Consider the following 17651-nt stretch of genomic DNA (forward strand, 5'->3'; position numbering starts at 1 on the left):
AGTTTATTTTTTAAGCTAATTCTATATTTTGGGACCAAAAGGGGTCCTGATTGGCCTAGTCTGTTCGATTACTAAATCTCAATTGGCACTGAGACTCTGTTAAAATAACTTTTGCTAAACATACAAAGTATTTTTTGTTTTTTTTTAATCTTCTACTGTTGATATACAAAAATAGCAATGGATAGATGCAGGGTATTTATATAAGTAAGGAAAGAGCATTTTATCTTTTGTGATGGGGATGATGGAAGTTTAACGAAATGAATGTAATAGTGTCTTGATCTGAAGATAAATAATATTGCCCAAAACATGCTAAAAACAAATTTGTGTACATTTAGATGCACATTTAAAACTATTTAAAACACAAAAACAGTGTGTATGCAATGAAGAAAATTTCGACGAAAAATATGAAATAATCAAGCTTTATAAATTATAACGAGTGAAAATGAATATATTGTCTATGGATAACTTCTTTGCTTCAAAGGCCAACTCCAACCAAAATAAACTGGTCAATCTCTTAGCAGTTATATTCCTTTTCTCTTCTTCTTGTAGATATAAATAATTTGCCTTAAATTAACATTTGGTTGTCTTCTGGCGAGTTGTCTCATCAGACAACATCTTTTAAACGTTTGTATATATGTGTAATCAGTCTCATGAAATTAAATTGGCTATATTATTTACTTTTCCGGATTAGACATTTGCTTTTTATAAAAAAATTCTAATTTTTGTCCAAATGAAATCTAAAGTAAACTGTTGCTGTTCAGTTTTTCTAAAAAAATTATTGGTTGCTATGCACTTTTTCAATATAAATGGATGGTTGCTAGGCATTTTCCTAATATAAATAAATGGTTGCTAGGCAGTTTTACATTTTAAATGAATGATTGTTTACAACTTATGTGATGAGACACTCTAGACCTTGGAAGTTAGGTCTATGTAATAGTTTATATAGTCCTGAATGAAATCATGTATGGTTGCTAGGTACATTTTTTATCAAATAAGGGTGGTTGCTAAGCACTTTTGACATGACCTTGACTCTTTGTTTTTCATATGTTGATAAAAAGTGGCTTCAAACATCCTGATAATTTTCTCCATGTATAGTAGTAGCCGCTTTCTATTATATTTCCTTTCAAAATTCAATAAATATTCACAAGGTCAAAGGTCAAGGTCATCAATGCCCTTTGACCTTTGGACAAATTATTGGTAATTAAATTGCCAATAGTTTGCACATCATAGTCATTCAATAATATTTACTTTTTGTGGATTATTTTAATTAAATGGCTAAATTTTAGAGGTAAAAAGGCAAAAATGACACATTTCTGTTTCCATACCAACCATCCTAGAACCTAATTTCCCAAACATTTTGTTATAATTTTTTGATGAGAAACATCGATACTATTCATTCATAACCACAGGTTAAATGGAGGTGGATGCAAAAATGTCTATTTTCTTCATACAAAATGTGTAAAATTTGTATTCTGAACTATATTGAAAAATGACCTCTGCTTCTGCAGTTGTGACAATATTCAGCCCTAATATTTTTGTATATATGACATTGCTATTTTGTTTGTTAAGTTTCATGTTTCTAAAAAATATTTACAAATATCATTAAATAAAACCTAGTTTTGATTACGAATGACTGCAAAGTAGTTGTTTTTTCGATGCTAAATTCCTCAAAATTTGCGGGAAATCTCATTCACTTGGTTGCCATGGCAACCATGACCTAGCAACATTTGGGTGGGCATTTTTCTTACTTTTTTACATGATCACATGTTTTGGCTAAGTTTCATGAAAATCGGTGACTATGCGTGCCGGACCCCCTATATAAAAAGGTTGGTGGTTACAGAGAATTGCTCTTAACAACTTGAAAATTGCTGGAGGTATTTTGTATGTCTCAATCCTATTCCAGAGATACAATATGCCAAGATGTGACATTTTAAATGAAGCGTGCAACATAATTGATATGTTCTTTTCGTAATGGCACTACAAGTAATATGATATATCTGAATCGGAGCAAGATGTACTATTCAATATGAAAGGATTGACAGTTTTGACAGGGAAACAAACTCTAATTATGCTATGACTATCAATCAGGATTTGACTGAATCAGAGGAGTAAACTATTTACATATTTTTTTTTTAAATTAAAAATAAATAAAGTAGAAAAACCTTTGAAAAAAATAATTTCATCATTTTTTGGTTATGTTACTATGTCAACTGAGAATAAGTTATGTATTATTATTATAGATGCTTCATCAAACTTAAATAATTAATTGAGGACAGAGTGACAAAGTCTTGACATTTGTTTTAATTCATTTACTTGCATGACTGGTATCTTTGAAACCATAATTGAAAGAAAAAAATAGATGGTAATTTTTGCTAACTGCTGAGTAATATATTGCTCATTTTAGACCACAGTAAAGCTTATATAAGCTGTATTATCATAATATTTCTCTTGCACATCAGAACAATTTAAAAACTGGAATTTTCCAACTTCTTGTCCTGTTGCCATGGTAACCGTTGTGAAAAAGACAAACACATACATATACATAGACAAAACAAACATTATTTGTGTTTAATTTATATTTATAATGTTAATTTTGTAATAAATGAAGAAAAAAACTTTCAAAAAAGTTTAAAGTCTTGAAAAAACTTCAGAGTTTTTACATCCGGTATACATTTAAGCATACACGTGATGTAACAACTTCGGTGAAAGTTACCATGGAAACGAGTCTGGTGATATACTATTTTAACTCAAATTTTTATAGAGGCCATTGCATAGTATATGTATGCAAATTTTAAGAAAAATTCAATGGGGAAAAAAAAATTGCTATATCTGTAGGGATCCACCTTGATACAGGTTGTTTCACCGAACAGAAGACTTGAAAGATTGAAAAATAGTCTGTCAAGTCATGTTCATGCTTTAACTCATGAACCGTTCCACTAAAGCTTTTAAAATTTTAATATGGTGTTACTGATGACAAAATGGAGACCAAGTTCTTCATGTAAGAATTTCACTTTTAAAGTTATTTTTAGTTTTATAAGTAACAAAACCATTTAAAACCAAATATACGTTTGAAGTACAATATAGTGTTAGGAAATGTTATTATTGATTACTAGATTTAGTATTCATTACATTTATCATAATCACTTTCGTTGAATCTGTTATAAGAACGTGAACATGTTGATTTAGCTAATCGTGTGATGTGTGCCTCAAAATATCAAGAAAATCTCTGACAAACTGAATAACCGTACGTTCAGTACACAATAAACTAGCGTTTTCGTTTAATCAAATAGAAAACTTACCAGTTTCACGTTGATTGGGTAATACACACTCGTTTATATTTTTTGTCTACGAAAGGTTTTAGTTAAATGCATTCCTTACGTAGCATTTATATAAAATGAAGATGAACAAGCAGTACTTCATAAGCATGGAATTAATAAAGTTTTGTTTTCAATTAATAATGTTGCGGTAACTTTTTTCACCTAGAAAAAACAGCAGAATGATACATTTCAATATGAACGATAAAAAAAATCATTCTAAAATATACATAATGAACACTGTTTGGATTAATCAACATTTTTAAAGTAACTTTCTAAATTATTTATTTTACACAATATACTTTCCAGTATTCAAATTATTGTTCTATTTCCTACTTTGTAATGTTTTCACTGAAAACGTACCATTGATCGAGGTGTATATTCCGGAATTTGCCGAGTATCGCCGGAATGGCATGCGATAACGCTACGAAAAGGCATGTGATAAAAGTCGAAGCATGTGATAAACTTTTCATATCAGCCCGCTAAGCACCAATTCGAAAAATATGGTGTGTATGTAAATTTAATGCTATAATGATACGGTAAAAATCAGATACTATTAAGGCCACACCAATTTGATTCCTTGTTCGACGGACCCGCCCGCACCTATTTTTTTCAAAACAGATTTTTTTAATTTTTTTTATATTCCCGCTTCCCGCATCCGGAAATGTAATCATGTCCATTTCCCGCACCGTTTTTTTGTAAATATTATAAAAAGATATCAACATTTGTTTTTAAAATCACAGTCTAACCTGTATATAACGATTTTAAACATGAAAGCACCCCATCACACTTTGTAAATATCTGTGAGAATATTTGTTTCAGCATGAAACCTATTTATCCAAAGCGGGAGTGCTCCGATATATATAAATTTATAACGGCGGAAATACCTGTAAAGAACAAAAATTGGTTACTTTCCCCTTTACTTATATTCCCTATCAAAGAATGTTCGTTGTTCATGTTGTTGAATACATTACAAAGAACTTCTAAAGGATTTGCCTTCAACTGCAATTATATTGTATGCTGGCGAAACAAAACTATCCATAGCCGCTGCATGTTTATGCACCTGTCCTGATTGATTGAAGGGCCTGTCGTTCAGCAGTTATCGTTTGTTGTTCATTAGTATTTTCCCGTTTGGATATACATGATATATAAATTAGATCGTTGGTTTTCCTGTTCGAATTGTGTACGCTAATAATTTGGGGATCCTTTATAGCCTGCTGTTTGGTCTGTATCAAAGCCCTGTGTAAAAGACCGTACTTTGACCTGTGTTTGTTATTATCAGGTTCGAGAACAACCCTCCCTCAGCATGCTCAGACAAGGGGTAATTTAATGATGTAGAAAAGAAAATAGAAATATCAAGGATTTGTATAGTTTTTCTATACAAAACCTTTGAAAACTTAGAATTTTGTACTAAAAAAGAGGAGAGCTACATCATATTTTAAACAACTTTTTCTAAAAGAGGGGTCTATTTATTTTGAATAATATTAAACTGTTAAAGTAAATGTGTTAACATGGTTAAAGTCCAGGAATATTACAAAATTTTTGGACATGTTTTGACCATTTAATACCAGATAGATATATAGTTCTTTGAGAAAATATGAGCCCTTTTGTACAAACAAATATATTATAACTTATATTGATCCCTCATAAAACATGTAAAAGGGATATTTATAACATCAAGGGGTTGTCCCCAAACTGATTATGACTTGGATGGAGAATTGTCTCATTGTCAGTCACACATACATAGACCAGATTAAGTTATTTCTTGGTGAACAGGGAAAAAATACTTCAGAAATTAAAGAAATGTCAAAGTACAAGTGATAAATCAAGCTTTAATATTGTCAAAACCTACTATTTTATGTTTACAAAAAAAAAAAATATAATCGCTCGCCTTTACTTTTCAAGCTTCTCCTCAAAAATTTGCAAATTAAATATTTTTTTATTAAATTTTCAAATCGCTCGCTCGCCCCAAATTTTGGAGTAAAAAAATCCGTAGAACAAGAAATTAAATTGGTGTGGCCTAAGTATATGATAAACACTAACACAACACCGAGTTTAGGCAAAAGTGAACACGACTTTAGTTTCTTCTGTTACCTATTCTAACATCGGAATCGGACTTCTTTTTTACTGAGTTTTACCGTCCATATTGTTGTGATTCTGTTTTTATTCCACATTTGCAAGATGTTTAGGGGGAGGGTTTAGATCTCCCTCATCAGGTTTAACCTCTTTCTTCATTTTTGCGTCCGTCCCAAGTCAAGAACATATGGTCTTTTTTAGTTTTACATGTTTTTTTTAATGTGTATGTTACTGAGTTTACTGTGACTTCTATTTTCACTGAACTTGTAAACATTTTGTTTAGGATTTAGCTGAATCCCTACTCCGGATGCGGGATTTTCATGCTGTGTTGAAGACACAGGAATGACCTTGGGATGTTTTCTGTTCATTGGTCGGGTTTTTGTTCTTTGACATGTTTGACACATTCTGCATTTACATTTTCAATTTAATTGCATATTAAGTAAAACTAAATAAGTACGATGAAACATGTTTGAGGTTCAAATACTAAGTTCAAAGCCCATATCATTGACAGTATGAAACATAATCAGGTAAATTATATATACCTTTCATATTCTCCTTTTCTTGAAGAACTTTCTCTAATTTAATCTGCCTCTCAGGGTCCAAACTATCTTCTGCTATTGCAGTTAATTCGTTTTCATAATCAGCAGCAATTCGTTGTGTTATTTTCCGAAACTGTAAAAAATTATTGTCAAACTCTGTCTGGTCGATGCAAGTGTCACAGCGATGAGCTGATGTATTTCGCAGGAGACGAATTCGCTCTATATCGTCAGCAATTTCAATATCGCCTCTCAAAGGTTCATGTCCCCATCCTTGTGTAGGTTCTTTTCCTAAGAAAGCAAATCGTCTAAACAACTGGTAAAGCATTGAAGCATCCAGTGATTCGAAGTTGTTACTAGATTGTAAAGTGTTTATCTGTAACGTCTGTGATTTATCCCATTTACGCCCAGGTTGTGTACATATATTGTACACAATCAACGGTGACATGAATGATGGTATTAGGTTTCGTAGTATTTTAGGGAAAAATTCCGTTATGACTGCACTGATTTTGCTGTATCTTTCACGGTCTTGTAACTTGACATAATGAACTTCAGAATCTTGAAAATGAAAATCAAGAAAATGAATAGATGCAAAACTGACACTTAAAGAGATATTTATTCAAAAATTTTCAAGCAAAATGCATAATTTGGAATATTGCAATGGGCTCCTTAAAGAATACACAAATTTGTGAAAACAATTTAATAGGGTTTTACTCTCTTTCCGATTGAAATAGCTATTTCATAAATTATAATGGTATTATTATAATGCTCCTTCTAATTTAATGGTTATTATGCAAATTTCTGTAAATTCTAAAATTTGTTTTCCTTTTGTGCACTCTTATCACCTTCCAAGAGTAGTTATTGTATTTATAGATTACTTACTCTATTTCTTGTCATTCAGTGAATGAGAAAGTCAAGGTAATTTGATTAAAATAAAATAAGAATTAAACGAAAATATAATCGCTGCATTTGATTGCACCTGTCCTATGTCAGGAACCTGATGGTTGTCGTTTGTTGATGTAATCCAGATGTTCTCTTTATGTAAGTGACTTTTGATACTCAATGTGTACTCAATATGGGGTCTTTTGTTGATGAGAAGACAATTTCTATACATTCTGACTTTGATAGAAAGGATTAGGTTCGTATGGATAATTTATCAGTAACTGGATCATAAGTTTAAGACCGGTGAATATGTATTAGTTCGTTTCTTCTTCGTTTCACTGTGTTTAAGATAATATAATGCTTTGAGAATACATTTAGGATTAGCAGCTATAAACAGTTATCAACTAACGTTACGGAAGTAGTACAATTTATACATATTGCTTTTTTCTCGAAACGTACATTTAATGAGGATTCTTAGATAGTTACTTTGTGTCTTTTATGTTGATGTTAGTTTATGTTTGCTTCGTACCTATCTGTTTCCGAACTTATTTTTTAAAGTTTGTTATCATGTTATACTTGTACACCAATGCGAATGATTAAGAAAAACATCATGATTTGTATCTATAATGATCACATTATAATATATATTGATTTAGTTGAAACTTAATTTTATTGTGTCAGTTAATCTAAAAAAAAAGTAAGTTATTACGTGAAAATTTACATTATGTTTTTTTAAAGGTATAATTTTGTTGATTTTTAACTAAAATTGATCGCGAAGGATCATTCAACGTATAAGACGTTATCATACTTAATGATCAGAACACACATTTTATTTTAATAATCTTTAATTGCTTGAAGCGTATAATTACTTTCTAGGTAAGTCAATTAATGCTTTCATTTTTGTTGATGATATAGATTTAAATATATACTATGTCCCATATTTCAACCTGTTTTATTAAAGAGACACTGTTGCAAGTAATTGTAGGCTTACTTCATTCCACCATGCATTTAATTTATTCCGAGTAACTGTTTTTCACTAGAGAATATTGGATGTAAAAACTCAAAATATTTTATCAATTATTAGGACATAGTACTTGATTTAAACCAAATTTAAAGAGCAGATGTTTTCTAACATAAAGTTTCAATTATAGAAGCATCCTTTGATATTGACATAGAAGATATGATTTAATAACTTAGTCGAACAAAAAAGCGAATACACTGGCAAACTTTGGCTATCCAATAAATAAAAATATTACAATAAGTGACAATTTAAAAGCATATGATTTTATAAATGTGCATAGAAAAATTATTTAAATCTTATTCGTTAATAAGCATTATTGTGTTATCGTGTGCTCAAAATGAGTATTAATCACTTCATCGCATTAGTGTAATTAATGCCAGTATAAAAAAGCTAGTGCAATCATTTCGGTACAAAAAACACTAGTGTGAACGTTCCTTGGATAAAAACTCTTCACTTTTTACATAATTCAACTATGCAAGTTTTAAATACACTAAAAACTATTAAGCCACATGTTATATATATTTCCCCTAAAAAAAACTGTTACATAATTATGCATTCAAAATAATAAGACTTCCAGCAGCATTAATTGTAGAAATGAAATATCTTTGTTTAATAATGCAAAATGTGTGTCCGATTATCTAATAAACATAACCAATTACACAAAAATGTTATGCCGGTTGGAACATATGCATCGTTTTACTTATATTGTTTTTATTCACGCCGTTATATTGAATGAAATATATCCGAATTTATTGTAAACTTTAGTTTTTTTGTTTAATTTGAAGTTTTTTTGTAGATAATATTTATGAAAAAACATATAACATATATAATCAAGACCTATAATAGTGAACACACACCTAAATTAATTCTAAAGGATAACATTTCCTGACATCTTTAAATTGTAACCGTAAGAAGAAAGCGAGTCAGTGTGGATCTTCTCGTTTTACTTCTGTTTATGTTTGAGTTATTTATAAAGCATAATCAATAAGAAGTTTAATATTCAAATGAGCAAAGCAAGATAAATCATAGTAAGGGCTATATAATAGATTAAAGTATTTAATGTAATAACACACGACTTTAACAAACAGTTAATTTGAACACTATGCATAACGCGTTATCTTGTATTGAGAATACATAATAAATAACCGACGATTGACCTTTGAATTTTTTTTAGATTTTTAAAATGAAACAAGAAAATTTCATCGAAACTCTGAAAACTATGTAAACAATTTTCTTTCTCTATTGAAAGTGCGAATATAAAAATGGGATATGCGGTTAAATGAGGATATGTTAAGTTACATTCATAGAATTAGAAACTTCAAGAAAAATCACAATATGGTAAATGAAGCATGAAATACATGTTCCAGGAACCTCAAGTTTTCAAGATAACTACGGGATTCTTCCTCGGACCTTTAATTTCCCTGAACATTCATCCCACGTGACGTTAAGCGACCATCAATCAATCGGACCTTAACCTTTACAAAGCAAAATAACAGTTAATTGAGGGTAACAGAGGCCCATGTTTGATTTGTTTCTCTTTGCAGTTTGATTAATACGCAAATTGCAGAATATCATTTTTATTCAATATGTAATCAAGATATTTAACGTTGAATTTAAACAAAAATAAAGAAATTGAGATAAATTTACCAACGTTTGCTTTGAAGCAGACAAAAAAATCGTATCTTTACAGACATATGAACTCAGACGTAATTTGTATTAAAATCTTTAAAGATATCTGTAACATGGGTTCGTTGATAGATGAACTGATGTACATCGGTAGAAAAGAGGGACGAAATATACTAGAGGGACAGTCAAACTCATAAACCGAAAATAAACTGACAACATCATGGCTAAAAATGAAAAAAAGACAAATAGACAAACACTAGTACATATGACACAACATATAAAATCAAAGAATAAGCAACACGAACCCCCCAGAAAATTGGGGGGATCTTAGGTGCTCCGGAAGGGTAAGCAAATCATGCTCCACAAATGCCACCAGTCGTGTTGCTCATGTTATTCCGCAAATAGTCTAATTCGGTAGGTCACATTCATTACACAAACAAGTTAGAACTTTGTTGATCTACGTCTTAAAGAGAAATACCTTCAAGCACGAACACGCACAAGCAGTTTGTTTATTTATCCAAGTTTTGCTGGCTGTAGAACTAACACGTAAATAAACTCATCATAGATACCAGGACTAAATTTTGTATATACGCAAGACGCGCGTTTCGTCTACAAAAGACTCATCAGTGACGCTCGAATCCAAAAAAGTTAAAAAGGCCAAATCAAGTACGAAGTTGAAGAGCATTTCTTTAATAGTTATCCCACAAGGACGCGGTGTGTCAGTGTAAGATCACCCCGATGGCCGGAGGCCAGAGGGTGATCTAACACTGACACACCAAGTCCGAATGGGATAACTATTTTACATCCCAGCTGTTTTAGATTAGACGGAAAACCATTTACAATTCATAAAATCTAGTTTAGAATGCCATACAAACATTTAGTATACCTGATATATTACTATATGATGTATACATTAATGACCCTCAAACACGATGAGTATATATCAAATAATGTCAAATCGCCCCACTTGCCAATCCGCCCACACTATATCGCCACTTTATAAAAAAATCGCCCCACTCTTGTTTACTGACTCGCCCCACTTTAAAAAAATGTAAAATCAAATTGAACAATCAGTCTGAAAATCACTTTTTATGTTATTAACGAAAAAAGTTTAAACCGCTCTGAATAAAGGTTTGACAACTCGCCCCACTTATAAAAACATCTTGCTTCCTTTTAGTATGTCAAATTAATATTAATTCGTATCCAGTCGTCCTGGTGTAGTGGTATGTGTCGTGGCTTGATATGATAAAGGTCATGAGTTCGAATCCCAGCATATACACTGGATTTTTCTACGTGAATTTTGATAGATAGTCTTTTCCGTATAATTAATTATAAGTTTTATAGTGGATTTGACATTCCCGCCAATATGTTACAGAACAAAGGAAAGCATGCATAACAAAGAAACTCAAACTGGTGTGATCGGGTAGGGGTGATACTGCTTAGATCACCCCTGTTCGAACAAAGGAGCTGGGATGTAACATCAATGAAATACACGTTGATGCATTTTTCCCATTCAGCATAAAAAAATCAACCATCATGACTATAGTATTATTAATCGATAGCATATGAAATATATCCAACAAATGTACGTTTAATTGTTTTGGATTCAATCAATTGTTGAAAGTCACAGTAGAATGATTTTTTCATTATATTCGAACATTACAGTATAAATGACGCTCCTTGTTTTATTTCACACCATTTTAATTTTTTGGAAGTATTTAATGACTTACTAAAATAATGTTATTGTAGGTGTTATATTAGACATTTTTGACTTTTTGTGGTATAAAAAAAGTAAACTATTGGAGCTTAATGTGGTACATAACACTCCAGGGAGATAACTCTATAAAATCAGCTGAACGTATAAATGACGTTTTATTGACAAGAAAATATAAAGCTTCTCAATGATCAAAATGAGTGTTGATAAATTGTAATATATCCAACCCGATTTTTCAGAATGTGTGTCTGGTTCAAATTTTTTGAAATTTTGATATTTTGTTCCAAGGGTCGAACTGAATGTTTTGTCCAAATTTTATAAAAATTAAACCTGCCGAATTAATTTTAGTCAAGGTGTTTGGTACCACCTTACAATGCTGAATTTGAATATGACTTAAATTTCATACCTATAACGCCAACTTTCCTAATTTCCGTCAGAACAACTGCAGCGTCTATTTTCTTTATAAGAAGAGATTTGTAAATACCAAATATACTTGTATTCCCCAAGGCAATCCCAAAGCGCTGTATAATTTGTTCTAGTTCATTAAAAAAAATTGCAATATAATTGTCCGTAGATTCATTATCGTTTATCGCAATGATTTCATTTATGACATGACGTATCCGTTCAATGTCATCTTCTACTTCTAATGCTGTATCATTCGGAAACTTTCCCCATCCATTTGATGGTGTTGGAAGCAGATCTTCATAGCTGATTAATTTATAACATAGCTGTATTGTAAAATTTTCCACTTTCGGTAACTCCTTTAACAAAAGTAATTCAGTAGTCGTTAGAACAGGAGGATTCCTTGTATTGTTACAGTACTTTTTTGCTAAACCTTTTTTGTTTATGCCATGCGACAGAGAACATCGCATTATTATTGGAAAAAGATCAAGTGAAAAACAAGCAAGTCTAGCATCTCGCTCTGCATTATCGTTTCCACCTTGATGATCCATAATGTTGTTTTACATCTTCGTTTTGATTAAAACCTGCAACAAAATTAATATCGGTTGAACATTATTTAAGGAAGGTCAGGATCAGAAGAGAAAAGTTGTTGACTTCAACTTGCATGACTTGTGATTTGAACAAAAATATCAAACTATGACAAATGTCAAAATGTAATGATCATGAACATTTGGAAATAGTTAACCAAAAACCGCTTTTCATGATTATGATTGACAACAGATAAAAACACGAATTGGATCACCAAAATAGCTAAATCTATCTTGGATAACTTTATTTGATACAATTTCATAGTTTATAAGCGGACGATTTCAAATAGGTTTGTTTAAAATCATATCTATATCGCTGACTACTAAGATGATGATAGCTTCGATGACTGATAGTTGACCAGTATAGATATCGACCCAGTGCTGTAAAAATGATAACAATACGTTTTAAATTTCATGCATGTGTCCGAATCGCTCTTCTGAATCAACCTTCAGCAGGAACATTAACTTCTGAATATTTAATAGCCAAGGATGTATGGAACCGAACAGTTTTTAGTATCAGGCTATAAAATAATTAAGAAAGGAACTTTATCATGTTTTGATATATTAAGCTTCTCTATTTCCATAATTTTTTGGAAGACAATAGGAATATATCGTAAAACTCATATAAAAACACGTCAGACGATTTTTGACGAATGGAAGATCAGACATCTTTTATTTATATATGTTTTCTAGACAATAGACGGATCTTGCATTTAACCCATATATTATATTTGTAGCAATGTCGGCAATGTTGGTTGTTGAGCGAAAAACCTTTGGATATACTTTTCAAATCAGATACCCCAATGATGATTGTTGTCAAATTTGATTTAAAGTTAGCTCTTTAGTTTCAGAGGAGTACAACGACTGACAACTTCGCCGACGGACGACGGAATCAAAGGGATGAGAAAAGCTCACTATTACTTTAAGGGATTATGATCTATCATTTTTTACAAGAATCATGTAATAGACAAAAAAGTCACAAAAAGAAATGGAAAAAAATAAAAAGACATATCTCCAATAAAGGATTCACTCAACTTTTCGACTATTTAATGTATTTGCAGATGTTATTTTACTTACCATTAATTTGCAGTTCAAATTTTCTATCGACCAAAAACAAATAAAATCACAAAAAATACTGAACTCTGCGGAGAATTCAAAACGGAAAGTCCGTAATAAAAATTAAAAAAAATTCAAATGTTCAAACACATTAAACATATGGATGACACTGTCACATTATTGAATTGGTACACACATTTTCTTATGTAGAACATGGTGGATTAAACATTGTTTTATAGCTAGCTAAACTTTTGACCTGAATGACAGTCGGATAATAAACTCATCATAGATACCAGGAAAAGACTATTAAAGACTCACCTGTGACGCTCGAATCAAATAAAGTACGAAGTTGAAGAAAACTGAGGACCAAAAATTCCTAAAAGTTTTGCCAAATATAGCCTGGGTAATCTATTCCTGAGGTAAAAAAGCCATAGTTTATCAGAAATTTAAAGTTTTGTTAACAGTTAATTTATAATTATGAACATATAAATGATAACTCAAGTCAAGTGCTGACTACTGGGCTGGTGATACCCTCGGGGAAATAAATCTCCACCAGCAGTGGCATAGACCCAGTGGTTGCAAATGAACTCATCATAGATACCAGGATATAAAAAAATATATTTACGCCAGCCGCGTTCCATTATATTGACACCGATGTGTGAACAAAACGAACATATATAATAGGTAAAAATGTCAAAAATAGGGGTACAGCACAAAGTTGTATTAATCGTCATTCAATAGAGAAAGCTCCAATAAGTTCTCAACATATTGGTACACTTCATCTTAGGTTTGCAGTTGTTAAAAAAACTAATAAATGTCCAAAACATAATACATTTTCATAACAAGGAGTAATGAGAGCAAAGTGCAGCATTTAAACGCCAATGTACTTATATTTTCCCCTAGATATTTGAACATTTTGTAAATTTATACATGTTTTAAATGTTTTTATTAAATGTAAAAATATAAAAAAGAAGATGTTGTATGATTGCCAATGAGACAACTATCCACAAGTGACCAAATGACACAGAAATTAACAACTATAGGTCACCGTAAGGCCTTCAACAATGAACAAAGCCCATACCACATAGTCAGCTATAAAAGGCCCACAGATAACAAATGTAAAACAATTCTAACGACGGCCAATTTATGTACAAAATTGAACGAAAAACAAATATGTAACACGTCAACAAACGACAACCATTGAATTACAGGCTCCTGACTTGGGACAGGCACATACAAACAGTTTCGGTGGGGTTAAATATGTTAACGGGACCCAACCCTCGCTCTAATCTTGGACAGTGGTGTAACAGTACAACATAAGAACAAACTATAAATCAGTTGAAAAAGGCTTAACTCATCAGACGGATACAAATAGAAATACATCTAATAAAAACACAGAGTGGACATGGCGATGGTACTTGTATATCCCCAAAACAAAAAAAAAGACACTAAGTAATGACCTGAGAGTACTCTGAGTTACTGGCAGCTAGTTCAAAGCAACTCACAATTTATACAAAAAAAAATCATGCAACTTAGACCAAATTTTAAAAATAAAAAAAGACAAACTCCAGTTTGGAGGTATTGTTAAGAACAAAAAAATGGTTTATGGTCAAGTAAATGAGTTACCAACTTAGAAGTGAATGAACTTCTATAAAATGATAAGGCTTTTGTTTATTTTGCCTTACAGAAGTAATATCAAATTGTTGTATTCTGGAAGATTCAATATGCAATTACCGAAAACAAATTAGGAAGACATATCTAATTATATCACTTATTGTGATTCATAAATGTACATTGTGCATACCTGAAGGACAGTCATGAAGAAAACTCGTCAATCATTATATAAAGTTATTTGTTCTCCTTTTTCTCCTTACTTTTCGTCATCTGAAAAATCAAGAATTGGGAACATAACATCATAATGTATAACTTCGGTTGGTAAACAATTAAATGATTTTAAATGTTTATGCATCTAAAAGCACATATTATCTCCTTATCCCCATGTTCACATTCAGTCCACATGAATTAATAACAGAAAAAAGAAGCAACTGTTCTAATATCTCCTTTAGCTTACATGACATCTAAAATTGAAAAAAAATAATTAACTTAGTGGAACAGAACAAGTACTGTTTTACAATAATAAACTCATCATAAACAACAGGATATCAATTTTGTATTTGTGCCAGACGCGCGTTTCGTCTACGAAAGATCCATTTGTGACGCTCGAATAAAAAAAACAGTTAAAAAGGCCAAATAAAGTACAAAGTTGAAAAGCATTGAGAACCAAAAATTCCTAAATGTTAAACCAGTACAATCAAAACAATCAATCACCTAATTCTTGTAATATACTTGCTACTTTCAATATTGAATAAACTCAATGACAAAGCGCCCTGCCGAAATCATGCTTCATAATTTAAGAACTTAGTGTCACGACTAACAAAGAACGAGACTTGCTTTAAAAAAATCGTACTGAAGAAAAAGAGGAGCGAATGATACAAGAGAGCCTGTCAAACTCATAGATCGAAAATAAACTGGCAACGCCATAGCTAAAAAAGAAAAAAAAACCCAGACAAACAATAGTAAAAAGACACAACATAGAAAACTAAAGACTAAGCAACACAAACCCCACTAAAAACTGGGAGTGATCTCAGGTGCTCCGGAAGGGTAAGCAGATCCTGCCCATCATGTGGTACCCGTCGTGTTGCTCATTTTATTTAGTGTTACACATGTTACACTACCGGTAAATAGTCTAATTCGGAAGGTCACATTCTTGAAAAGAAAAGGGATTGTAGGAACGACATAATGAACATATCCGATATCATCTGTGAAACGGTTTCAACTTCACCATTTGGAACTCTTGGTTTAATAGCGTCCTTGTGAGCAGCAAACCTCTGACTGAAACTTAACTAAAGATGTAGAAGGCTTTAGTCGAGACGCGGATAATCCTCTTCATCGGAGTTTACGCCACAAGCAGAAATATTAAGGCTAACATATTCAAATATCAGTTGTCATAAAGAGAAAACCTATATACCCGTAGGTCCACATTTATTAAACAGCTATTAGTCACACTAATTCTTGTTTTTGAATGTATTTACACTTTTGCTATTAATTAAGGCGCTCTGTTATAGATTGCTGTTCAGAGTGAGTCAATGCTCCGTGATGAAGGTTGAAGGTCGTGGTTTGACTATAATTGTTTACTTTTTACACATCACTGACTTGGATGGAGAGTTGTCTCATTGGCACTCATTTCACATCTTCTTATTTCTCTATCTTCCTTATTTTTTAGCCAATTTCATGAAGAATAATTGATATAACGCTGCATGATTCAGATTTTGTTGTGACTGAATTTAAATATCAATGTTGTGTTTTGATAATTTTCGAAATTTAAGCAAGTTATGAATTCATTATCAGTCAGAAGTGCATCTGTTCGACGTCTTTAAAAAATGATAGGCTTAGCCAGTTATGCGTAGTAACACACCCTCTTATGTTGATTCTTTGTATAGTAAAATATGTCATACACATACAATAAAACCCTACAGTCAAGCTTCAAACAGGATAAGCGATAACTTTATAGTTGTAAGCAGCTTATTTGCCTAGCTATAAGTTAAAAACGATATAAATCACAAACGCTTATTATGATATAGATTTACACATAAATTTGTTTATAGATTCTTTATCAAATATCAAAATAACTTGTGGCTACGCCTATTTCTTCACAAATGACAACCGCTGAAGAATTTGAAAGGATTTCTATTTAAATCATTTGTAATTTGATATAGATTGTTTAATTCTAAAGGTTTAAAAAACTTACTATATTACAAACAAAATCAGTTTCTACCGAACTACAATATGTATAACATATTCTTTATCAAATATCTCCGATTTAAAAAAAAATATGATTACATTACTGAGTTATAATGTTCACCCTCGGTCGATGTAGTAGTCACTTCGTTTCAGTAGATGTCTGTCATGCATCGTTGAGCACAATTGATCTAACTGATCCTACTTATGTTGTTAATGTCCTCTTTACTTAATTTAAAGTGAAAAATTTGAGACATACGAGACAAAAAATCATTAAATTGTTACGCGTAACGAAATAAGTAAACACCAACCCTTTTGAAAATTATATAAAAGTAACAAACAACTTTTGAATCGATTAACTTGTTTTATTTATACATTATACATTGTACAAATCAGTCAATCCTAAACAACAAGCTGGAAGATATGGCCTCTAGAAATATCATGATAGGGTATATTCGACCAATGATTTCATTGAGTTACCCCCCTTGAAAAAAGAATTTATTATTGTTATTAAATTATTGACATACGGATTCGGAAAAAATGCCATTTCATAATATTTATCCAAGTTCTTTTCAATTTTCCGCACGGTATTTTTTTTTGCTTTACACTTTTCTTTTTCCAAATGATAACTTTATGATC

This window comes from Mytilus galloprovincialis, chromosome 14 (assembly GCF_965363235.1).
Source record: "Mytilus galloprovincialis chromosome 14, xbMytGall1.hap1.1, whole genome shotgun sequence".
Lineage (NCBI taxonomy): Eukaryota > Metazoa > Mollusca > Bivalvia > Mytilida > Mytilidae > Mytilus > Mytilus galloprovincialis.